At 45.4% G+C, this 13,916-nt stretch overlaps 1 protein-coding gene and 1 pseudogene across 1 annotated transcript in view; both read left to right on the top strand.

The window, feature by feature from the left end:
• The first annotated feature begins 2 nt into the window (after window positions 1-2).
• Window positions 3-13,916, top strand: part of LOC115868267 — a 55,714-nt pseudogene continuing 41,800 nt past the window's right edge.
• The window catches only part of RNF144A (ring finger protein 144A), a 161,946-nt gene continuing 160,642 nt past the window's right edge, over window positions 12,613-13,916 (top strand). The window contains exon 1 of the mRNA XM_045286627.1: window positions 12,613-12,664. The gene's annotated coding sequence lies outside the window, so the exon portion shown is untranslated. The remainder of the gene's footprint in view (window positions 12,665-13,916) is intronic.

Genomic DNA, 13,916 nt, shown 5'->3' with positions numbered 1-13,916 from the left:
GGATGTCGGAGTGCGCGCCCTTTGTGTGGGCATCCGCGCGGGGCCCGGCCGGGAGGGGCGCGCTCCGGCGGCTCGGGCCTGGGGCTGGCCGCCCTGCCCGGCCAAGTGCCCGACTGCGTGGCGGGGACTCGCTGTCTCCGTGCAGACCTCGCGGGTGTCCTCTCGGGCTTGCATTCATACCTCAGGGCCGGGGCCACTTCCAGAACCCCGGGTCCGCCTCACTGTCCCTCGTCCACCCCTCGCTCGGGCGCGTCTCCATTGTGCCGCGCGAGGTCCGGCTGGCGCCTTCGCGCCCCGAGGGTCCTCTCTTTGTTGGAAGGCCCCGCCCGCAGGCCCCAGAGCCCGAGGCCCTAGGTTCGCGCTGGCCTTCGAAAAGCAGAGAGGGAGGCAGAGGCAGGGACGGTCAGCTCGGCCCTGCCCGCGGGCCTCCGAGTTTGCACACCCTCCCTGGGCGCCCCATGCCCACGGCCTCCACGCTGGGTGGATGCGCCGCGGATCGGCGTCCGCCTGGGTGTCGCTGGGCAGGTAGTGTTGGGGGAAGTTCCCTGCAGGTCTTACTGGGCTCTGGGACGCTGGGCTTCGCTACTCCCACCGCACCACGCCTAGTTCCCAGCTCTGCTGTGACTTGTGCAAGCTGGGATCGAAGATTTAGGGGTCGTGGGGGAGGGGTTACTTATATCTTCATTTCTGCCCCCAGGACGGTGACTCAAAGTTCGTTCTTGCTCTCATTCTTTTTCCCTCCTTTCCTCCAGTGAATTAAAACATAATAATAATAATTAAAATTCCATTCCACAGATATCTATGTTGGCCTATTGCCAGCCCCCCCGGGCTTAGTTCCAGAGTTGCGTTAGAAAGGCCCCAGGGAATTACCCCGAGTGGACTCCCACTAGAGAGAGACCGGATGCCTCGCATTAAACAGTGATGAACGCTCTGGCTCTTTCTTTCTCGGAGCGGGCCTGTGTGTGGGGTGAATCACGGAAAGACTGCCCTCCAATTGAGAGTGGAGCTCCCATGCTTATGAAGGGACTTCCAGGCGGAAAGTAAGGTGGTAGATGAAGAAGGGGCGTTATGGAGTGGCCAGTGGAGAAGCAGGCCAGGGAAGGATCCGAGAGAGAAGTAATATTTGAATCAAGGTGACTGGTGGGTCCGAGCCAGCATGTGGCGGAAGGAGCCCCCAAGCTGAGGGGACTTCCAGAGCAAAGGAAGAGGGCCAGAGGGCACCCCTGGACGTCCCACTGGAGCCCCTTTTCTGCCACAGGACCGCAGAAATTGCCTGTTTTTTTGTTTTAAATTCTTTTGATGGGCATCAAGAAGCGATGACGACAGAGGTCCAGGTAAGATAACTCATTAAATCTTCAAAGTGGTCAGCTGATGGGGTAAGAGGAGTGCCCGTACAAGGAGCTTGGACTTAAGAGTCAGACATCCACATGGCCTGACATTTGTTTTTGTTATTTACCGCAGGTTCACACATGAACTGCAGACTTCATGAGCAATTTGTGATGCAGATAACCACATGTTAATAGGCCGCAAAATTTCTAGGACTAGACCAATTTGAATTTTGAAATGTATGGCTTTTCAGAAGCGCTGACACCAGTGTCAGTACATCTCGAAGGAGAACAGAAGAAGCCCAAACTACAATTTTGGGGGAGGGGGGCAAATCAACAGTCATTGAGGGAATGAAGACATGCCTCCAAGGCCATGTCAGGGAGGTTTTGGAAACTATGGAGAGCACCTTTAAGGTGATACCTTTTTATTCACATATCCCAGTGCACTCTAGTTTGATCACTTAATCCCCATATCAAACTCTTTATAAGAATGTGGTGATTTGGGATGCCCCAAAGTCCTCATGAATTGTTGAATTAAAAGTGCTGAGGCGCAGAGGCATGAATATGCCACATGGCTGGGCATGACAGGGTCAGAAACCTAGTATTCATGTTCCGTGATCCATGGGATTCTGCTTTGACTCCTGTGGTTGATAATTCAGTCCCTTTGTGTGTTTGGTTCAAATCTCTTACTTCTTTGGTATCTTTCTCTTTGCAGTAGGTTCAGGGAATGAGAATCTGTCCTCTGAGATGGAGAATGACAGAACAGATAGTCTAGTTCAGCTTTGTTGTTGCATCGATGAGGAAATGCCAGATTTCAAGGGAGAGGACACGAGTCCCAGGTCACACAAAGGGTTTGTGACCAATCTCTCTCTGGTGTTCAAAATACGGACACCAGATAGAATGGGAGAAAAACGTGGATCAAAGGCCCAAATCTTAAAATAACAACACCCCCAGACTTAACAGTCAGACAGAGACCGGTGGAACAGTTGAGACGTTAGTTCCCTTTTGGGTCTGGAAATGAACTCACCTCATGGCACAAATGTCAACCAAGCAGTAGACAGGGCCATAAGGGGAACAAAGGTGTCATGTGGGCTACGAATTGGGTGCCAACTGCAAGATTAGCAGTTCGAACCCACCAGCTGCTCCGCTGGTGAAAGATGAGGCTTTCTGTTCTCAAAAAGATTTACAGTCTTAGAAACCTGCAAACCCTGGGGAGTATTTCTATTCTGTCCCACAGGGTCAAAATGAGATAGAATTGACTTGATGGCTATTAGATGGGGAACTGAAACACTAGAGATGTATGCATACCTCAGAATAGTCAACCATTTGAGATCCCCAGGGCAGCAACGTTTTGAAGGCAGGAAGGGGTAGGATACAAAGGGACGGAGTAAGATAAGTGATATTATAGTGTGTGGATTGCAATCAATGACGAGAAACAAAATATGGAAAACTGGTTGATTGTGTAAACCTTCACCCAGTTCACAGTAAAAAGTTAAAAAGAAAGTAAGGAAGAAAGGGAAAAAATTGAGATGATTGAGGTATGTAGCTTTACTGGGAGTCACAGGATGAAATTGAAATCTCAGATACTTCCTGGGCATCTGGACAAGAAAGGTGCATGCCTCCCCAGCTCCAGCTTCCGAGGTGGGGATATCACATTAATGCATGGAGACAAAAGTGGCACCAGGAGGAGCCCTGGGGCCAGTGATTCACTGCAAGGGCATCAGTTTGAAACCACCAGCAGCTCCTCAGGAGAAAGACAGTGCTTTCTACTCTCATAAAGAGATACAGTCGAGAATTGGTTGTGGTGATGATTATACCACTCTTCTTGATATGACTGAATTATTGAATGATATGACATGTGGATGAAGTGCTAATAAAACTGTTCCAAAAGAAAAAAAAGGTTTACAGTCTTGGCAAGTAATTCTACCCTGTCCCCAGGGCCTCTTTGAGTCGGCAGCAGCTCCATGGCCGTGAGCTGGGCACTGGTGGCAGAGTGGGCTACCCATTGGTTCAATAAGTGAAAGGTCAGTGATTTAAACCCACCAGATGCTCCACAGGAGAAAGGTGCTTTCTGCTTGTAGAAATGATTACAACCTCAGAAACCCCAAAGGGCAGCTCTGCTCTGCCCTGTAGCGTCGTTCTGAGTCAGAATTGACTGGATGGCGGTGAGTGACAGCGGATGAGGGTAGGCCCTCTCCATAATTCACTCTGAGTAGCTCTAGATCCAATGGCTTAGTTGAAGGCTCCTTTAAGATGAGAAAAGTCATTTGAGGTAATCCCTTCAGCGACCAGTGTCTTCCTACCTTTGTTCCTGCATGCCAGATGCACATAAATACCTTTTCTTAATTAGATGAAGAAGTTAAATTGAAGCAACTGTTAACATACCTCTGGGTGTAGGACTGAAAGACAGAGCGTGCACAGCTTTCTGACCCAGCTGTTGGACCTCCAACTAATGTCTTCACCTCTCTGGAAGGCAGCTATATTCACCACTGTACCCCAGCACGGACAGTCTTCACCTTTCTGAATGGACCCGTTTCTCCAACTGTAAAACCATCTTGTTGGCCTAACCTATTCTGAAGATTCAGAAATGAATCAGAGATAGTCAGCTTTAATGATATTGCCAAGGATATCAATATTTGCAGTACCACTTACTAAGTGCAATCATTTATGGAGCTTTGTGCAAGAAAGTTTTATCTTTTAAAACATGCACAAAAATGAATTTTCCCCCATACGATGTGCTAAGAGATGTGACTTTGGGTCATTGGTAATGAGAGTCTCCACCTTCTTTCATCACTCACTCTAAATCCGGGATCGGAACATGCTTTCTGAAGGTCCTATGGCAAGTATACAAGCTAGGTGCAGTGTTATAGAGAAAAACAAATTACTTAGTTGCATGAAGAAGTGTGCCAACTAATATTTATAGTCTCTCATCAATTTCACTGGGGATAGAAGAAATGATAGTTAATAATCATTCATTATTTGGCTGGCATCATTCTTGAGTGCTCACCGTGGATGTTTGATGTAATTTTTAGTGTAGCAGCATAGTGAAGCAAAGAGAAGCTCTATTGTTCAAAGTCACACTTAGAGTAAACGAAAAGGCCGGCTTTGAACACAGAGCCCGGTAGAAAATGAGATAGTCCATGACCTTGAGGAGCCTGCAGTTTAAGGTGGGAAATAGAAACACTAAAGGATTATTTGAACAAGGGAGTGAGTGGTGTGGAGAGTGCAGCGGAGCAGCGAGTGGAGGCACCTGCTTTAGCTCAGTGTGGTGAGGAGTCTGCTGGAGTAAATGATGTCTGAGCCAGGAACCGAAGGCACAGTCCAGGATCAAGGACCTTCTGGGTGAGAATAGCAGCGATTGCCTGGTGTAGACAGTGACCTTATAACCAGTACAATGTGACCAAAGTGAGCTCTGACTGCTCTGTCACTGGCTGTCTTTGAGGTCAGTCTAGATGTTCTGTGTTGGGCTACGTGTTGGGCCCGGTACCTATAAGGCCATTATAGGTACCTATAAAAGTTCAAAACTACAAGCTGCTCTTCTTTTCTGACCCATAGGGTCTTTCTGAGTTGGAATTGACCTGATGACTAACATCCCCAGGTGTAACAGCATGGTTCTCTGTTCTGTCTCCTGGAAGGTTCCACTGATACAAGAGTTTTCACATTGTTTAGTTAGGGAGCCTTTTCCCTTGCAAGTATTTCTCCACGTCTCTTCTTACTCCGTACGCTCTACTTGGTAAAGGGTCACAATGAGAAAAGGGTATCCAGAGAGAGATTAGAGAAGCCATCTGTAGCAAATATTGTTTATGAAATTAAGGGATATTTATTCTCCTATGTACAGAGGTACTTGAACTACACAGGCAGTTTTTATCCCAGGACTTACAGTGGTCTGAGAAGTCCCTGGGTGGTAAAAATAGTTAATTCACTTGACTGCTAACCAAAGAATTGGTGGTTTGAGTTCAACCAGAAGCAGTTTAGTAGAAAGGCCTGGTGATCTACTTCCAAAAACTCAGTCTTTAAAACCACACGGAGCACAATTCCACTCTGACCACAATGGGATTCATCATGAATCAGTGCCAACTGGTTTGGTTTCCTGGTTCATAGCAGCTTGTGGCTTTCAGTTGAGACCATCTGTGATATAAGTTGGATACTCCAGTGGCATAATTGTTAGCAGTTAGGCTGCCATCTGCAAGGTTGGCAGTTCGAAACCTCCAGTTGCTCCTCAGAAGAAAGAAGAGACTTGTTATTTGTTATCTTCTATGACAGGGTGGAACTGCCCCATGTGTTTTTTATGGGAGTAGAAAGCCTTGTCTTTCTTCTGCGCAGTGGCTAGTGGTTTAGAATCATGGAACCTGCTGTTAGCAGCCCGATGTGTACCCACTACGCTACAGGGCTCCTGTTCATCCAGGATAAAGTGTAGATATTGGCTTTTGTAGCCCTCCAAGATCATTGCAGCTTGCTCGGGCAGTATCACCCATTTGTGGAAACACTGATCTAGAGGGAGGTGGATTCTTTAGAGTGTGGCAAACTGGATATCTCGTATACATCCTTTAAACTCTTGTTAGCCATTTGTATAGCTAGGGACCCATCATGTAATGTTTTCATGAATCCATAGCACAGCTGGCCAGGGACTGGTTAGATTGTGAGAGTCCTTCTTACTCTACTGGTTGTCTCCAGGCTCTACCATGTTACTGGGGGCATGTAGTTGTTGGACAGAATGAACTCTTAGGATTCCACTTCTCATGTCCATTTCTTGCTGTCTGTTCCTTGTCTCCTCAGCAGGGTTTGCCCACTTCCCTGAAGGAGAGAGGAGCCGTTACCCTGCTCAGCGTGTTGGTGGGAGGAAGTTGTTTCCCCTCCCAGAACATGCACAGATGTTTTCCCCCATGTTAACACAGTCATACCCGTGGGTATGTGCTAAAGCCAGAATGCATGCATTTTTTTTGGAGGGGGGGGAGTGTCCTCATCCTTCTCTACCTCTTGCCATATCTAAGACCCCCCTTCAGTTAGTCCAGTTCTCCTTAAATAAAATGTAGGCTCCACGGTTTGGTTTAGCTTTCAAGGTTCTTTGTTATCAGATTCCAACTTGTTTTTCCAGGGCTGATCTTTGAATAACCTCTGAGTTTACCACCTCGCCTCGAATGTTCTCCCACCAACTACACATACCAGATTGCAAAGGGACTGTCATGGTTCAGTGCAAATGTTTCCTTTTTCTTAAAGCTACAGAATCACTGCTGTGAGATGTACTGGCACCCAACAGAAGCGCACCTGGAGACAGGGAGGAAAAGGAACCTCTCCCAGGTTCACTCTTCCCCCTCCCCCCTGGCCTGGGTCAAAGATAGACTCTGTACCCAGGTGTTCCTGGAGCAAGGTGGTTTTGAGCCCAGAATTGCACTTAATCCACTCCAACATAATTGCCTATCATTGTAATTGAATTTTTGTTAAACGAGTGAATATAAAATGAAGAAAACTGCTTCAAAGTGGAAACGTTGAGTAAATTATGAACCAAAAAATAGAATTAGAGTTTCAGTTCTGCATTCCAGTGTGTTCTGAGAAAACGGAGATATCAGTTCTCCCTTTGAAATGGTCAGATCAACATAGCTGTAAGAAGTTGAGTGCAAAGTGAATGTAGATATTCACTTGGATTCTACAACGAAGAGAGTAGAAGGCATTTCCGGTGGCCTAGAATGAGAGGAAGCCTTGGAAAATTCCAGGGACCTTGGTTTGGAGATGATAAATCATGCCACCTCCAGTATGAGGCATTGTCACTAGTTGCCTGATAAATGCTCATGTAATATAAGACACTGTGATGCAAATGAGGGATGGGAAGTGGCCCTTGACCTGCATTGCTTGTAGTCTAGTGAAAAGTGACCGGGTATTAAGGTGAAGATTATGAATAAGTGCTCGACTGGCTTGTCCAACTGTGTCATAGAAACTCTGATGACAGAAATGGCTGGTGGATGCTAGAATGGACATGGGTAGAATTTGAAGAGGTGGAGGGGAGAGGAGTGGAGGGCACCTCATGCGGGCCGGCACAGGGGTGAGGGGGTGGGTATGGAGGCTAAGTAGGATGTTCTTGAGGAGTGGTTCTCAACCTTCCTAATGCTGTGACCTTTTAATCCAGTTCCTCATGTGTGGTGACCCCCCAAACATGAAGTTATTTTCGTTGCTACCTCATAACTGTAATTTTCCTACTGTTATGAATTGGGTGACCTCTGTGGAAGGATCGTTCGACCCCAAAAGGGGTCGTGACCCACAGGTTGAGAACTGCTGTTCTTGAGGCGATTGAGGCCATAGGGCTGATGGAAAGACTGCCAAAGAAGGAAAGGGACATGAGGCTTCATTACCCTTTCAGCTCTGGAACTTTCTAATAAAAGTCCAGGATGCTTAAGCCAAAGAGACCCTTAGAATTCCTTGAAAGAATGCATTTCAGGTAAAGGCAGTTGGCACCATAGCTCACGTGGCTCTTCCAATGTAAGAATTGAAAGATGGAAACTGCTAAATAGCCTTTAATGTACATGAAGAATGAGTCATAGAATCAAAAGTATGTTCTTGCTCTCTGAAGGCTGTGTGTTCTGGAGTGGCTCAGATGCTTCTTTGGACTAGAGTGGCAATTGTGTATTGAAAGCCATGTGTGCTTCAAGGGAACCTATCCTTGGAGAAGGGTGAACATTTGAGAGACTGTGGACATGCTGTTTCATTTGTGACTGAGAACATAAAGAGCTCGTACTATAAATGATTCTTTTCTGATTGCCGTGCACCTTTTGGTGGCTTGTGTGCAGGAGTTCACTAGTCTGAGGACAATGGAATACAAAGATCATGCAGAAGACGTTCTAAGTGGGTGCATCAGGAGCTGACATGTGTTGGCTAAAACTGTATGCAGGTCTTCCTAATCACTTAGCAGTGTGAGGCTGCTGTAGTCCAGGTGGGACTGAGACAGAGCTGGATCTCTGCTCAAAGAATACAGCTCCTTCTTTGTGCTTTGTGTCCCACTGAAACATTAGCCACGGGCCAGGAGCACTGAGAGAGTCTGGTTGTGGGAGGCCGGCATGGGGGTGGGGAGCAGGGGGAGATATCTTTACTTTTTGTCCCATTACTTTGTAGTATTAAGAAGTGGCCTCTCCTTTGGTGTCTGTACCCCTCCCTCCCCACTGTCTTGCTTTACGGTAACTTCTTTACTTGTATCTCCTCCTCATGTACAGGAACCACAGTGGTTAGTTATTATTGTAGAATTTCACATTGACCCAAGGGGGAAAGTCAGAATATGGTGTTAGCCAATCACACACGAAGGAGCAGATGGTGAGGAGAAGGCATACCCGTCCAGGTGGTGCAAAGGCTGCTCCAGACACAGGTGTCCACGGAACATGGTGCTTGTGATTCTCAGGGCCAAGTCTTGATCAAGCTGGCCCTGAACCCTACAGTTCTTGCCTTAACCCCTTTGATACACTTTATGGACAAGGTTAAGCCAAGAACTACGAATAGGCCAGTGACTATGCTCACGGGAAGGCACTGTGGAGGAGAGCGTGGGGCAGCGTGGGACCGATCTTGAAGTCAGAGTTGAAACTTGTGCATGGGCCTTAGACATGCTGTTTAAATTTTTTTGGAGCCCAACACATACAATCATCAGTCAATATGTTTGGTCAACAGCTATGTATAAGGAGTTTACTATGCTCAGTGACGAGGCCTCGCAGGGAGGTGATTGCTGGCATTGGTTCAGATCCTCGGCGACACCATGGAGATCTCAGCATCTGTGTGTTTGACGGCAGTATCCTCGCATGTTATCCTTTCCCCTCAGGCCGGTTGCCTCATAGTCTAAAGTTACTCTCTATAGCTTTGTGTTTACATCTGCATTTAAGATCATGAAAAAGATGGATAAGAGTTATGTCAACGACATTGGTCCGTTTTGTGTGAGGAATAAGCACATTTTATGAAAAACACCAGCTGGTTTTGTTTGTGTCTCATTGTCTTTGGGCTGTGGGACATTACCTGGGAGCAAGAGGAGTTGAGGAAGAGAGAGAAGGGAGGGAAGTTTTCGAGAGGATTAGATAAGAGAATCTATGTAAAAAAAAGACTAGGCAGTGCTTGGCCACTATAGGCTTTATCTCGGTTCTCTTATCTGCTGTTCTTTGAAAAGCATGAATTCCTACTTGGATTGGGTCCAGGTCCATGCACATGTGACCTAAATGTCCTTGGTACAGGCCAGTAGAATGCTGTCTTAGAAAAATGCGGGCGTTGGGAGGTGGTGGGGCCAGCAAGTCACAATCCTGCCTTCTTCCTTTTACTACCTCTGGCAAATGGTACAGCGCCTACTTCATAGTAGGCACTCAGTAATTATGTGTTGAAATGAATATGCATGTTGCCCTCAAAGAAATTGGGAGTCCTGAAACAACCATATCCATTCATTCTTTTGTAAAGAACTGCTATTCACTAAGGATAAAGGGCAAATTAAGGAATGTGCAATGGGAGTGAGAAGTGTAGAGAGCAAGGTAACGACCAGATGGGAGGTGTGTCAAGAATGGCAGGCAGCATCTGACGTTTTGTCATCACAGAACAGGTATGAATCCTCCACGTAAACTCTTTGGACCGGTGGAATACAGCTTACAGGTGCTGGTTTAAAACCACCCCATGTGCCTTCGGAGAAGGTTTGATAATCTGCTCCTGAAAGGCCCGAGCCTGGAAAACGCTGCAAAGCATTTCTACTCTGCACACAGAGTCCCGATGAGTGGGGCGTGACGATAACAAAAGCCAGTTTTACCCTGGTAAAAAGAATAATTTTTTAAAAAACTGCAATCTTGCTATACCCTTCTGTTTCTTCTCTTTGTGAACTAACTCCATATCTGAAGTACATTATTTTTGATATATTGAATAAGTATTTATTGAGCCAAATACTATGTTGTGAAGAATAGAAGAGCGTGAATAAGTCTCAGAAAACACTGTTTGCAGTTTTTCCTGAACCGAATGTTAATACTTGAATCTCTCAGGAGTCCACTCCCCTCTGGCCCAGAGCACCAGGGACCAGGGACCTTGCTTTCTCTCAGCTCCTGGCCATGAGCAGCATGGCCTCCAGGAGTCTGTGACCAGTGCTGGGAAGGACAGCTGGCCGGAGGCCTTGAGTTGTTGTGTACCCCTTGACTGGCAGATAAGGCCCCACGTTCAAGGACTGTTCTGTTTGAGGAGGGCAGGACTTCTGGTACAATAGAATCAAACCACAAGTAGACAGGAAGTAGAAGAAGCTGGAGCTGTGCTGTTTACAGTGGTAACCACTGGCTGTATTCTAAGTGTGGTCAGTCCAAGTTGAGATGGATTTTAAGTAAAATTGGCATACTGAATTTCAAAGACCTAGTATGAAAAATAAAATGTAAAACATCTCATTAGTAATTTTGTAATATTGAAAAGGATGAATCTATATTTGGATAAGGTCCAGATCAGTGCCTTGGTATAAGAACTTAAATTCCTTCGGTAAAAGGACATATTGAGTGATTTCACTGACTATTTCAATGAAATCATATTTTATATGCACCAGTTGCAATCCAAGAGGTTGATTCTGACTCAGAGCCCCTCGTCGTGTATCAGAATCAAACAGCTCCCTAGGTTTTTTGAAGGCGGATGGTTGTAGAAGTAGATTGTCAGACCTGTCTTCAGCATTGCTTTTGGGTAGATGAGAACCTCCAACTTTTTGCTTTAGCATCTAACCAATTGCTTGTCTGTGGCATCAGGGTCTCTGTATGTTTCCATATAATTGTAGTTGGCTACAGAAAATGTATCAAAATGGACTTTGTTTTTTCGTCAACTGATTTTGAATGTGATTAAAGGAAAATGTAAAAGTGCAAGTGTGGCCAGCATGGGGTTTCTCTGGACTGCTCGCCTCTCTCTCTCTCTCTCTCTCTCTCTGCATTTTGAGAACTGTCTCCTTGCCGGGCATTTTGACCTGTTTTCTATAGAACTTGCCTGCTCTGCGATCGCCTCAGAGTCAGTTTGACTCCAGTTCTACTTCTGTAGGACAGAGGAGAACTGCTCAGGAGGGTTTCCAAGGCTGCCAATATTATAGAAGGTGACTGCCTTGCTTTTTCCTGTAGAGTGGGTAGGGGATTCGAACCTCCAAGCTTTGGCTTAGCAGTCTAATGCTTATTCCCCTGTACCACCAAGGCTTATAATCAGTGTGAGCCCATAAGAGCCTCTCTGGTCCCCGAGGTGTGTGATTTTTGCACTGTCACTAGACAAATTTGGTTTCATGTCTTATGTTTAGTGTGCTTGTTTTAAATCCCTGCTCAGCTTTGCTGATTTGAGTATCCTCTGCAGCTTTTATTATTCAGAATCAAGTTTTCAAGATCTTGCACTTCTTTTTTGTTGTTCAATGAAGGGCTTGTGTTAGGTTAATTTAACATTTTTTATTATAAATGCCAGTTTTCCATTGAATCTCATGAATGGCTACCAGTGGTTGACCTTAAAAATGGACATTCTCCTTCCTTACCTTCAAGAATCAAGTCAAATGCCATTCACTCAACGCTGCACATATTAGATGCCCAACGAAGATTTGTTGAGAGAAATCTTTTTATACGTCTTTTTCTCTGTGAACTCCACCATCTCTACCCTGACCTATGTCATCCTTGCCTCCATGTGACAAATCATGTTGCCCTCTGGCTAGCCAGCCCACACCCAAATACCCCTCCCCACTAGACTCAACTCCGGGTGCTCTGACCCTTGTTCTGGCAACACTGCTCTTCTTGACTGCATGCTTGCTGAGAGAATTTTCCTAGCTTCCAGAGAATTTTTTCCTGCATTGTGGAAATGTGTAGCTTTCACTGTCCAATTACCTTATCCAGCCTGCTCTCCAGGGCTGGCTGTAATTCTTACTCTCATGGCCCTACCTATCTCTGTTTATGCCCTTTCCCACAGCGCCTGCTTTCTCTGCATCCCAGGCTTGCCTCAGGTTCTCTTGCCCAGGGCATGGCGGCGCCCTCCCTGTCAAATACTGGAGCCTCCTGCAGATGCACTCTGCCTGCCACTTCCACGGGACTCGACGGATCCTTGCGCGCCTGGGTGATTTCCCAAGCTTCTCTGGCATATTGTGGATGACAGGATTTTTAACTCAGTGAGCACTGCAAGGATGGTGCAAATGACGTATGAATTTTGCCAAATGGAGTGTTTTTAGAACAGGAAAATCAGTATTAGTCACCAAGATTTAAAGTAAAACAAAGCAAATAGAAAAAAGAACAGCTTCGGAATGGGTGCTGGCCATGTCATGAGGCAACAAAATGAAGCTCCTGTTTCGTGAACTGAAGCGCAGCTCATTGGGACTCAGAGTCGTATTTAATCTGAATGCACGTTTGCCACGCCATGAGGTGGGTCTTCTGTTCCTTTGTTCTCTTTCCAGCCCACTCTGACCCTCCAGACCAGAGTGGAACTTTGATGTTTATTTGCAGCACGAACGTAGCATGACAGTATGGCAAGGGGGCTTTTTCAGGAAAAGGAATTGTGTTTCACTGTTTTGAATTCTCAGCAAAAGATGCTCAACTTCTGTGTGCCAAAGTTTTATTAATAGTCTTCAGTTTTTTAGAACAATGTTAGCTTTACAGAAAAAAGGAATGTAGAAAGTACAGCGAGTCCCGATTCTTCAGAGTGCTAAATGTTAGCTAAACTCATTGTGTGTGAGTGTGTGTGTATAATTTAGGATTCTGTCTGAAGGCTTATAGACTTTTTTAACCCCCTGAAAACCAACCAAAGGTGCATTTTTAAAAGCACTGGTGCCCATATATTGACCCCAAATAGCAAAATTCCTTATCCGAGGGGCTAATAAAAATAATAGTTTAGATCTACAAAAGTATGACTGTAGTTTAACTTTCACAAAGTATTATTAATAAAGAGTATTTTTCTCACATTGATTCTATGCATTTTTTCACAGTTTGTGTATATATCTAGAAATCTGTCTAGTCACAATAGAACTAATATTATAGTGAGCCCTGGTGGTGTAATAGTCATAAATTTGTGTGCTACCAGCAAGCCTGGCAGTTCAGAACCACCAGCTGTTCCGAGGGAGAACGACAGGGCTTTCTATTCCCGTGAACAGTTACAGTCTTGGAAACTCCCAGGGGGCTGTTCTACACTGTCCTATAGGGTTGCTATGAATTATCATCAATTCCATGGCAGTGAACTTTTTTTTTGGTATAGGAAGATAAATACCATGAATGATTAGAAAAGTTTTCTTGATAAACATGAAATAACTTTTATAACATTGTTCTCAGATAAATGAGCCACAAGGAATGTTCTCTAATATGATGAAGTGTTGAGTTGCCGCCAGAGCAGGAAGCATGTGATATAAATCTTGTTGGATCAGCAGGAAGAATACATTTTTAGGCCTAAAGTGGAGAAAGGGAATGACTTATGGATAAATGATTTTTAAATTAAAAAAAATTGCAACTGCATGATTATTTTAGACAGTTGGACACTGGAGCATTTAGCTCTAGGGATGACACCAAAGGCAGAGAAAAAGAGACCCTTGGTGCACAAATGCTGCTCTATGAACTTTGTTTCATTTCTTTTTTTTTTTTTTAAATAATTAAATCATTTTACTGAGGGCTCATACAACTCTTATCA

The sequence above is a fragment of the Echinops telfairi genome, unplaced genomic scaffold (assembly GCF_000313985.2).
Source record: "Echinops telfairi isolate 266 unplaced genomic scaffold, ASM31398v2 ScPeMD7_9;HRSCAF=40, whole genome shotgun sequence".
Taxonomy (NCBI): Eukaryota; Metazoa; Chordata; class Mammalia; order Afrosoricida; family Tenrecidae; genus Echinops; species Echinops telfairi.
The sequence above is the reverse complement of the archived record's forward strand: the minus strand, read 5'-3'. Positions and strand labels throughout refer to the sequence as shown.